General features: G+C 30.5%; 1 long non-coding RNA gene across 1 annotated transcript; it reads right to left on the bottom strand.

Annotated features, from left to right (window-relative positions):
- Window positions 1-427: 427 nt before the first annotated feature.
- On the bottom strand, window positions 428-11257 carry LOC132748668 (uncharacterized). The gene is made up of 3 exons (XR_009628304.1): window positions 6414-11257; window positions 3225-5353; window positions 428-773 (listed from the first exon to the last, which is right to left on the bottom strand). It is a non-coding gene; the product is annotated as an uncharacterized LOC132748668 (long non-coding RNA).
- Between the last annotated feature and the right edge of the window lie 907 nt (window positions 11258-12164).

Genomic DNA, 12164 nt, shown 5'->3' with positions numbered 1-12164 from the left:
TTTTTTTACAATTTGAATATTATTCTGGAAAAATTAAGTGCGCGAATGTTCTGAAAAGTTGCACAAAGATTCGTGGTCTACACCTTTATCAAATGGTTCATTTATCTCGAAAAAAATATTTTCAGTCCCATCATGTCAAAAAACCTCAGTGGAGTCTCTTTAAAGTCACTTTGTAAATTTTAAAGGTCAAAAATAAAAACAAAAACATACATAATTGCAACAAAAAAACTAATTTCATATTCAAATATCATTCCTTTTGATATGTAATGGTGAATACAATTAATAATTGAAGATTAGAAAACTAATCTAAACAAACTAACAAAACTGTCTAGAAAAGAAAAAAAATATAAATAAAAGAATAAAAGTAGATTCGTTTTGGTGCACATTTGGGTCCTTAAAAATACACTTTAAAGGTTATAGCAATTACCTTTCACTTTGTTTGTCTGGTCGGGATAAATACATCTCAGAAACTCAACGACGTTTTCATAACTTTTGCCAGGTAATGGTATCTCAGTCTCCGTTTTCTCTTCTAACATGGTACGAAACACGGGGGATGCTATACACAAAACTGTCTTAGAAACAGGTATTTTGTGATTCTCTACAATCAGTGTTAGGTCTGCGGTTTCATTTTCCCCACAAAATTCATTGTTGATCAACATCTGTTTATCCTGTAGTTCTTCTTTTTCAGAACTGCTGCAGCTGATCTTTTTTTCTTGTGACATTCTGGAAACTAATACGATATCAGAATGTTCGGCTGTATGAGCTGATATTAACTGAAAATGGTAAAAGCATTTTGGGTCTTTTGAAATTATAGAAACCGGTTACACTTCCCATTAATACTCAATATTAATGACCATTTTTTTGACATAGATAGATATGTGAAAACTATTTCGGCAAAAGCAGATATCTTAATCTAAAGACACCCGTTCTGCACATTTATATTTGGCTAACAGCTAAATGTATGTCTACTTGTGGTATATTCTTGGAATTTTCATTTGCATAAAACATGTCGACCTCACAATTGTACGGTAATTCTTCACGTTTGATAATTTATTTATCGTAAATGAATAAAGATGACTTAATAATTTAAACGGTTACTGAATGATATATGATATGCCAGGGGAATACTCTACGGCGAATTATATACCTTGTATAAATGTTATATATATTAAACGGGTGCTAGTCTTGATCATCAAGGAGAGATTATTTTATAACAATTTGACCATTACTGGCAGGACAATGTGCCGAACGCTTGTGAATCTAAATGTGTTATGCTGAGGTCGTGAGATAAACTTATCAAGTTCATTCAATTCTCAAGTACTGAGACAAAATGAAACGACTATGTTGTTTATCATGCATGGTACGTCAGCTAAACTTGACCTCTTTGAAAATTATGTTTACGTTTTCAAAACAAGCACATATTTTGTATAATTTGTGTGCCCCCACTTTAGAGGGTGGGGGGGCATTTAGATGTATCCTTGTCCGTCCGTCCTTTCGTCCGTCCGTTCTTTTTTGTGTCGCACGTATCTCTAAAAGTATTTGACATAGAGTCATGAAACTTAACAGGAATGTTGATCAGCATGTGCAGTTGTGCACCTGGGTATTTTCGTGTGGATTTATTTAGTATTTTTAGAGCTATTGCCCTTGACTTAGTAAAAATTTGCAATTTTCAACTTGTGTCGCAGGTAACTCAAAAAGTATTTGACCTAGAGTCATGAAACTTTACAGAAATGTTGATCAGCATTTGTAGTTGTGCACCGTGGTAATTTCATGTGGATTTATTTAATATTTTTAAAGTTATTGTTCTTGACTTAGTAAAAATTTGCAATTTTCAACTTGTGTCACATGTAACTCAAAAAAGATTTGACCTAGAGTCATAAAACTTTACAGGAATGTTGATCAGCATGTGCAGTTGTGCACCTGGGTGTTTTCGTGTGGATTTATTCAGTATTTTTAGAGTTATTGTCCTTGAGTTAGTAAAATTTTGCAATTTTCAACTTGTGTTGCATGTAACTCAAAAAGGATTTGACCTAGAGTCATGAAACCTTACGGGACTGTTGCTCAGCATATGTAGTTGTGCACCTTGGGTTGTGGATTTATCCAGTATTTGTAGAGTTATTGCCCTTGGCTTAGTAAAAACCGTTTCATTATGTTGTGTTATTTGTTCCTTGAGTGCTTGAGTTAGAATCAACCAACTTTACAGGAATAATGATCAACATCACTGTGAAGCTATGCACATGGGGCTTTGCATGTGGATTTGTTTCAGTTTTGTTAGAGTTATTGCCCTTGACTTACAGTAGTATAAATTTGCAATTTTCAACTTGTTCATGCATAGCTCAAAAAGTATTTGACTTGTAGGCCTGAAAGTTTACAAGATTGTTGGTCAGTATCTGTACTTCTGCACCTTGGGGTTTGCTTTATTCAGTATTTGTAAAGTTATTGCCCTTTACTTAGTAAAAGATTTTTTGTTTTTAACTTGTGGCACATGTTGTCCAAAAAATATTTGACCTAGAATCATAAAATTGACAGAACAGTGGCGTGTGGGGGCACCCGTGACCTATGGACACATTTCCAGCTTCACAAAATTCTCTAAGACTGTAAGAAATAAGCCCATATTATGCACAATGGGTACTGTATTTGCATTATGGTTTATAATGCTATGCATGTTTATAATTGTTTTGTTGCAATACATTCATTCTATTAAGAAAAGACTTGACAAAATCAATCTATAACAGCTAGATAAATGATATATACAAATTCCTTTTCGATATATATCAAAAGACAGGAGCGATAACCATTCTTCCATCTAATATAACTATGAAGGTGTCGATTGACACAACCTGTAGAAACACGGAACATGTCGAAATATTCCGATTTTTCCCGAGCCTTTAATGGGTCTTAGCAACATATTTTACAGTCGTTAATAATAGTTCGTTTTGAGGTGATCAAATATTTGAAATTAAAAAGTATAACAAGTTAAAACTGAAATAGATAGATATGGTTTAAAAAATGAGAATCAATAGTTTTCAAGACATTCTACTTTCCATTTCGATGTCTACACTTGTTTTGAAAACATAATTTCTCACGATTCTACGAGTTATGTAAATGAATTTTTATCAACGATCGTTTTGGTATCAAAACAAATCAAAACATATTAAACATTCATAAAGATTTTTAAATGCATATTTTTATGTAATAAGTAAGTAATGCATATATAAACTTACCCGTATTCTTCCTGAATGTTAAAGCTAAATCTAGATTTTCCAAGAATTCTAGTTTCGTTTTCAGCTAGTTTCGTTTTCAGCTAGGTCAGACTTGCATTTAGATATGATGCGTTTCTTTGTTTAATTACAAACATATTAAAGTCATTTATTTACTTGAAACTCTGAATGTTAAATGATAGGTCATAAATAACCTTACTACAATATATTTCACAATTTATTTATTTAAAGACAATATCTCAAATTGGTTCATTTAACACCAGTATGATAGTTTTACACAGATAAAACAATAATAGAATGAGTGTTATTGTTTTCATTCAATTATTAAGTTTATACCAAATTTATTTTAGTTTGAATGTGTAGGTATCTATCAGCTAGAATCTTTTCAGTATTTCTTGCTGAAGGAAACAATGGCATGTCCTTGACTGCGTTTGAACCCACGCAGCTAGAGATCCTGAGCTTACGTATGACTAGTTAATTATTTACTTTTTCGTTTTCATAATTTGTTAACACAGCTTTAATTGAAAGCCATCTTTGCCAATGCGGTCCAGGAAAATTCGTTTTCCGTTAAAGAGAAGTTTCGTATTTAGTCCAATTTCAATAAAAAGTAAACTATCACGTAGTCAATATCTGAGGACATAGAAACTGGTCGGCAATTTATGAAAATGAGAAATATCACAAGTTGTCAGTTTTTCTTTTCGTATATTAAATACAAACACATAAACTGTGCTGGCGTTTAAAAGTAACAATACATATCAAGCGGTTACACTTTATTACACAAGACATACAATTTGCACATGTTTTAAATAGTAAGACGTATTATATAGTAAAGAAATGAACTTATTTAAGCTAGTATTGAAATACATACAGTTTCATACATTCTCTTCAATATATCTAAATATTTAAAGTACTCATTACACCGTTAATAACAGAATGTTTTCATAACATGTTAAGATGACAAGGTGCTTAAAATTATGACAGTAATTACACGTGCACTTTATTACTCATTACAACTGATTAGAATGTTAATTGTAAGGAATATAAGGAATATAGTATAGGTTCAAATAAGGTTATTTTAGATAGAAATAAATTTACATTATCTTTAATATGTAAATATTAATTACACCTTTAATAACAATGTCGAAATATGGTGATTATATAAATATAGCAATATGTTCGTAAAACTTTTTAAAAAAAACTAGCAAGAAACACGCAAATCATTTCATAGATTATGGGTATCTATACCTGTTTTTCATTCTTAATGTCATTTTTGATTGTTTTTTTGTACTATGAACTTTATTTCCTGAGCTGGAGGCTTATATTTTTGAATTTCAGTGTGACGTGATGTATTATAAATACGACATTAAACACACTGATAAATAAGAATATTTATATTTGATTTCTGATTTTGTAGCTAGGATAGAAAATTAATTATTGGTATAAAAACTAATTATTTTATAAACGGTACAGTAAATGATAATCAAAGTTTCCTTATAAATTAATTTCATGTTTTTCACTCGTACTTTTTTACAACGACAAATACTTAACTTCTGTTTTGTATAGCAGCTTGAACATTTTCTGGGAGAAGATCAAATTCTTCCAAATCTTCTTCACTGTCATAAAGGATTTGTAACTTTTCCAATAAGTTTGACTTAATGTTTGAGTTATTTGTAGTAAATTTAAATCTTTCAATTACTCTCAATGCTTGGCAAACATCGCTTGCCTTTCTTCCATCTGTAATTAATTTCCCATTAAAGTCACACTGCACCGTGTCCTCAGAAGAATAAAATTGGAGTTTTGCCTTTGCTGTAAAAACTTTGTCATCAGCTTTATTCAGATTATGTCTTCTCAGGGCAAGCTCTATAATCTTATCATGACTGGCATCTGTTATTTGGTTCTTTTCTCTAGCAGTTTTAAATTGTTTAAGAGTATGCTCTGAAGCCAGATAAATACACTTCTCCTTCAATTCTTCTACACTATACATTTCAGAGAGTTGGATATGCCGGTACAATTCTTCAACATTCTCTTTGTAATTTTTCCTAACTGTGCGCATGAGCACGTCTTGGCAACGTTCATCATCCTCTCTATATTATATTCATGAGCCAAAGGAAGAATCATGTAGACGTTCCTTACTGAAGTTAAATAAATTTACTGGTTTAGTTTCAAGAGATACACGATGTTGTTCAGCAAACAGACAGTGGCATGATATTTAAAGGTATGATCCTCGAGATGGGCACTACAAGAAACTGTAAACTTGACAACGTAGGTGAGTTACGTGCCTTAAAGAACACCTGTATGTCAAATGTAAACAAGATTTCCGTATGGTTTACGAGTTATGGATATTTTCTGAACTTAAGCTTGGCTATCAGAAGGGCTCTATTTCAGAAATTAGGATAATCTAGATAATCTACAATATCATCATTATGATAAATGTTTTCCTATTGATTATTGTTAAAAAAAACAAATATTTTTCAGGTAGAAAATCACACAAGCAAAATTATTGTTTCTTCGCAAAAGTTTTAATATGTATAAAAATAAAACCTGACCCTACCTACTATATCCACTTGTCTGTCCATCTTGTTTGCCCAATTAGTGAACCGTATTAGAAATATCCATTTTATTAATCGAAATGAGGCGCTGTTCTCAAAATTTCTCAATTCTCTTATAAGAATAGTGCTTGCTCTTGCCAAATATAGAATACTTCTATCGTCCAGTTTTGATTTTAATAGACTTTTAAAATATCAGGTACCATATTTGTTAATAAAATAAGTACTTTTAATCCAATAAAAACCTATAATTATATGATTATTAAAATGAAAAAACTTTTCATTCCTGGAGGGTTTCTGAGAGATACATAAATAATGTTAAACGAAAGAAATAATAAAGAAAGGTTGACCCGTGTGGGGTTTTGATCTCACGCTCTTAAGTTTCAATGAAGTTTACAATTATTCCTTTTGATTATCTTCAAAGAGGAGGAAATGTTTTGTGTTGCGGGGTGATACCTTAAGTCATTATATTCGCAGTACTGTTTTTAAACAGTGTGGATGAAAAGTAAAACTTATATGTATACGTCTGTCAACTGGTAACTCTAAGTAAATGCTGAATCGGTCATATTATTCAACATCATTTGTTTAAATAATAACTTAAATGGTGTGTTGACCTATTAACATTATAATTACAATCATGCCATACCGGTTATCACCTTCATCTTGTCAGGATAAATACATCTCAGGAACTCGACAAAATCTTCATAATTCTTTCCGGGTAGTGGTATCTCCGTCTCTGTTTTCTCCCTGAAGTCACCTTCGAACATGGCACAAAACACAGTTGAAGCGACACTAAGTACTGCCTTAGATACTAGTATTTTATTATTTTCCACAACAAATTGTCGCATCTGCCAATTTACCATCTTTGTGAAATTCGTCGTTCATATTCATCTCTGTAGACAAAGGTTGACTTTTTCTTTCGAATATATATAAAAACATTCAAACAAGCTTTGATTAATTTACATTTGTAGTTTTAAATACTAAACAATTAACTGTTAAAGTAATTGATATATGAAGAAAGAAACACTTTAAAATGCAAACAAATAAAAGAACATGGCAGAGAAGTACATGAACTCTTAATAAAAAGAAAATCTAAACAGGTTCTGTGCTTGGGGAATTACAAATGTACATATATGTCCGGTTTACTAGGTCAAATAACCCTTTCTTTTATTTTGATATAGTGTGCCATTTATTTTGAAAAAGTCATGAAATACTACATACGGTGACATACCTGCAAACTTCTGAAAGAAGGTATTTACATGAAAACATTAAATGTTCAATGAAGTCTAAAAAATAACTTTACTTTGCTTAAAAAACATCTCGAATTAAGAATTTTCTACATTATACCTTAATTTTACAATTACATTTGTATCACTTTTTCGTTTTCAAAAAAAGAGAGAAAAGAGAGAAAAACAAAACAGATTTTTTACATAAGTTTTCCTACAAAACTCTATAAGACAGTAACATTTAATCCCATGTTGTGCACAACGAATACTTCTGTATTTGCGAAATGTTCTTTAAAGATCCTGTAACACAAATGTTTTATGATTTTATATCATAAATATGATGCTGAAATTAAGATTTATTTTTGTAAGTTCCAAAAAGCATTATTTATAAAGATATAAAATTAAAAATTTTGTGTAGATAGAAAGGGAGGTAATAAAAATCTATTTTCTATAAAGTCTAAGTCAAATTTTTCAATAAGAAATGAATGCATGTATTTTAATGATTACATATAATATGTACAAATATTTGCAGTTCATATTTTACATATTCTTCGATGTTCGAAAATTGTTTTATAAGCACAATTGTATACATCAATGTGGTATGCAACCTCAATTACAACATACAGGATCTTTAATAACAGAGCTACCTTTAAACATTTTAATGCTTTCATGTTAGTATTGTTTTGTTGCAATACAATCAGTCTGTTGAGAAAAGACTTAAAAATAATCACTATATTACAGGTAGATAATGCTATGTACAGATTCCTTTTAAATATATAGTAATAGATAGGAACGATAATCATTCTTCAATTTAACACTCAGCTTATCTAAGATAGCTGTGAAAGTAGTCGATTGACACGACCTTTAGAAACACGAAACATGTCGAAATATTCCGACTTTTACGAGACTTGCATGGGTCTGAGCAAAATTTCATAATGAAAAGTTCGTTTACAGGTGATTTAGTTTCAAATAAATAAATTAATCTGTTACCAGTAACTATTTAATAATGATAAACCATCGTTTTCAAGAATACATATGTATATTAAATATTAATAAAGACACTTTTAAATGCATATTTTTATGTAATAAGTAAGTAATAGATAATTATATAAACTTACCTGTATTCTTCCTGTATGTTAAAGCTAAATTTAGTTTCGTTTTCAGCTAGGTCATATGAAACCGACGATGCATATCTTTATATAATTTCAAATATTTTAAAGTCCGCTTTATTTATATGTCTGAGTTCTGTATAAATATATGTAACTTAAACAAAAAATGTATTTACTAAATGAAATCAAAGGATTTGTGGGATGTTAAACATATTTAAACCAGTAGGTATTAACATGGTTGATATATTTTGATATAGTTATACCACGTTCTTTATCAAAACATAAAAATCTCCACAAATTACACATATCTGCAAATCTCTAAAATAAGATATTCACTTGAAACTATGAATGTTACACATGATAGGTCATTAATAACCCTACTACGATATATTTTCACAAGTTATCCATTCGATTAACCGCATTTATCATTTAATCATTTAACACATTTAATATAAAATGATGCATTTTTTAGTCTAAGTAATACGAGTACTGATCTTTAAATTCTCATTCCTATTTTTTATAGTATCATCTTGGTATCTTGCAATATGTTGTCTTAATGTAAATTATTTAATACATATTAATGTTATCATTTGCCTCATAGTTTTTTATATTCTGCTTTAACTTGAACAATGAAGTACAATGTTCTAATTCTAGTTTATATGTGTCAAAATAATTAAAATCTAACTGTGCTAATATTTAATTGAAAGTTTAATTTGCATTGGATATAGGTTCTCTACATATCATGCCACCAACACAAGGCACCACAATGGAAATAAGAGTCTATCTTTTTGTGCTATCCTTGGTGCTGGTGTGCATGTCATGGCTTATTGATACTCATGTATGTTTTAAATGTATATGTTGTTTAAAAGGTCATTAATATATATTCTATAGCGAAATTAATCCAAATCTAAAGACCATATCTTAAATTGTTTAATATAACACCACGAATCAACTTTCCCACATCTAAAAATAATAGAAATTCATGAGGGTTATTGCTTTTATTCAATTATTTAGCTTATGAAAAATTATTTTAGTTCGAATGTGTATGTAGCTATAAGCACGAACACGTTCCTAAGCAATGGATATTTGTTGCTCAAGAAAACAAATGCCTGTTCCTGACAGCGTTAGAACCTACGCAGGGATCCTGAGCTAACGTACGACGCGTCGATTATGAACTGTTTTCCGTTCATCATTTCTTGTTACAGCGTTGAATTGAAAGGCATTTTGCCGATGCAGTTCGGGAAAATTCCCGGTTTTTCCGTCAAACATTTTTTTTATTATATTCAGTTTTAATGAAAAGTAAACTATCATATAGTCAATACCTGAAGACATGATAACCGGCCGGCAATATATGAAAAAAGAAAAAGATCAGTTATTTTCAGTTCTTCCTGCAAGTCAAGTCAAGTAAGAAAGCGTGTTATTTGCAATAACAAGCCATCTAGTATACACTACACTTAGTTTCTACTTGGTCATGCATTTACATGCACTGTTCTCTAAAGTATTACATATGTGTACCTAAATCTTCCAACATCGTTTTGGGAGTAATCTTTATTTTACCAATTCACCAAATCCAATTTTTGTATCAGAATTAACCATACTTAACCAAAGTTCCAATAAACAAATTTAAGGAACATGCTTCCTTTATAAGAACGAACGTAAATACAAACTGTATTGGTGAATATTCCATTAGAAAAAGGAGTAAAATACGGCGGGTATGTCAGTGCGTAAGCATTGCCGAGCCGTTGCAATAGTGGCCCTTTGAATTCTTTTATGTTTAACTATGTTTAAATCGCATTTTATTTCGGTTTGTTTAATTTTCTATAGAAACGTTACAAATGACGTTGCTTAGCGATGATTGTGTGCATGTGAAAAGTCTAGGTGCGTCTAGAATATATTCAGACAACATAATACACTTTTGCCTTGTTAAGTGGTTAAACTGTCATTGACTCTCACGGTACACATCTTGCACAAATAATCAACCGAACATAATGTTTTGAATTTAATTGAACAGTATTCTATATATATACTTTCCGTCTCTAAGGTCAATGGGAAATTGTTCTCAAGCAGTCATCGCAGTACGAAGAGGTCATGCAAACAAGTTACATTTTGGTTAACGAAGCTTTGTATTTTTTATATAATTGAAATAATTTAGATACTCTAATACCGGCGTTTATTTCTTATTTTCAATCTATTTTTGAGAAAAAAAGAAAAGTTAGATTTGTGACAAATTGCTGTATGTTTGTTTACCAGAGTATTTTGGTCGAGCCGCAAAATCTCTTTCAGTGCTATGATTTTGTAGGTACAATTGTTAGAAAATGAAAGCGTGTAAACTAAATTTTTATGATGAATGAATATTTCTTCAATTCTTTAATTGGGAATGATCAATTCATTTTACGGAAAGATCAATGTTTTGTATTATATTACAAAAGCCACGGATCTGACACAAGTTCATATCTTCTTATTTCTTACAAGTTTTAAGAGCTTGCTTAGTTCACTTTGAAAAGTTACAAAGAAGGAATTATTCAATAATTGTAAGCCTTTTCAATAACATTCACCTATTCTTTATTTTGTACAGAGTCTTTAATATTTTCTGGGAGAAAATAAAATTCTTCCATATAATCTCCATTAACATAAAAACCTTGTAACCTTTTAATTAGCTCTGACTGGATGCGTTTGTGATTCTCAGAAATTTTGAACCTGTCCATTAGTCTCAATGCTCTGCAAATATCTTCTTCACGGTACCAATCTGTACAGATGTGTCCTTTTAATTCACAAGTTATTCCGAAAGCATACCTTGAATTATTTTTTATTTTCTCCTCCTTTGTATTACAAACATTAAAGACTCGGTCATCAAATGTGTCCAACTCTCGTCTCCTTAGAGCTATCTCTATAATCTTGTAATGACTGGCATCTGATATTTGGAAAGCCATTCTGGCCGCTTTGAGTAGGTCGAGAGTATTCTCTGAGGCTAGATAAATGCACTTTTCTTTTAATTCTTCCAGGTTATACAGTTCAGACAAATGAATGTGCCTGTATAATTCCTCAATGTTTCCTGTGTGTTTATTCTTTACTATTTGCATTATCAGTTGTTGGCAACGTTTTATCATCTCTTCAACGTTATATTCATGAGCCAAAGGAAGAAGCGTGTAAACGTTTCCTTCTGAAGATATACACATTTCAAAGAAAATTAACAGAATGTTGATAGATTAAGTATATAAAGGTCACAATTATTAAAAGTATCGCGAAGACTAAACAAAAATGTTCGTTCGACTTATACACGTACTTGATGGTCACTAACAAGTATTATTAGTTTTAAAGCTTTGTATTGGAAATAAGTGATGTGGTAAGAAAACTATGGAAAGCTTTGACTGTCTTATCATTATAAAACTGAACGTTGTTATGTCCAAATAACCATGGCTGTCTTATATTGTTCTTTTTCAATTAATTTAACCTTTTGGATAATATATAAGTTCTCGACATTACATGAATTGAAAACACCTTTTTAAACCAGAAACCATTATATAAATCCAAAATAATATTTGAAACCATACCGTCAGTGTATGAAACCGAGGTAGCAATAGTTGATTTTCTCAATATATGATTCCAATTCTTCAATATATGGTACCAAAATAAGATGTATAGAACCAGATATCCTTATATGAAACCGAATTATTAATATATAAATTCGTATTTCAATATGTCGTCAACGTATGAAACCACAGTATCTATATATAAGTTGATTTCACATTATATCTTACCAATACTTTGATATATGGTACCAAATTATATATGTATGGAACCAGGTGTCCTTATATGAAACTGAATTATCAATATATTAATTCATTTTTACAATAAATTAAAACATTTTATCGATGTATTTAACCAAAGTAGCAATATATAAGTTGATAATCGCATTGTATGATACCAGTTCTTCAATATATAGTTACAAAGTAGCAATTTATGGAACCAGGTGTCCTAATATGAAACCGATTTATCAATATATAGATTCATTTTTACAATATATGAAACCATTTTATCGATGAATTAATTCAAGTATAAAAG

Source organism: Ruditapes philippinarum, unplaced genomic scaffold (genome assembly GCF_026571515.1).
Source record: "Ruditapes philippinarum isolate M1 unplaced genomic scaffold, ASM2657151v2 ctg7643_1_1_1_1, whole genome shotgun sequence".
NCBI classification, from domain to species: Eukaryota; Metazoa; Mollusca; class Bivalvia; order Venerida; family Veneridae; genus Ruditapes; species Ruditapes philippinarum.
This window is presented reverse-complemented; position numbering and strand designations above follow the sequence as displayed.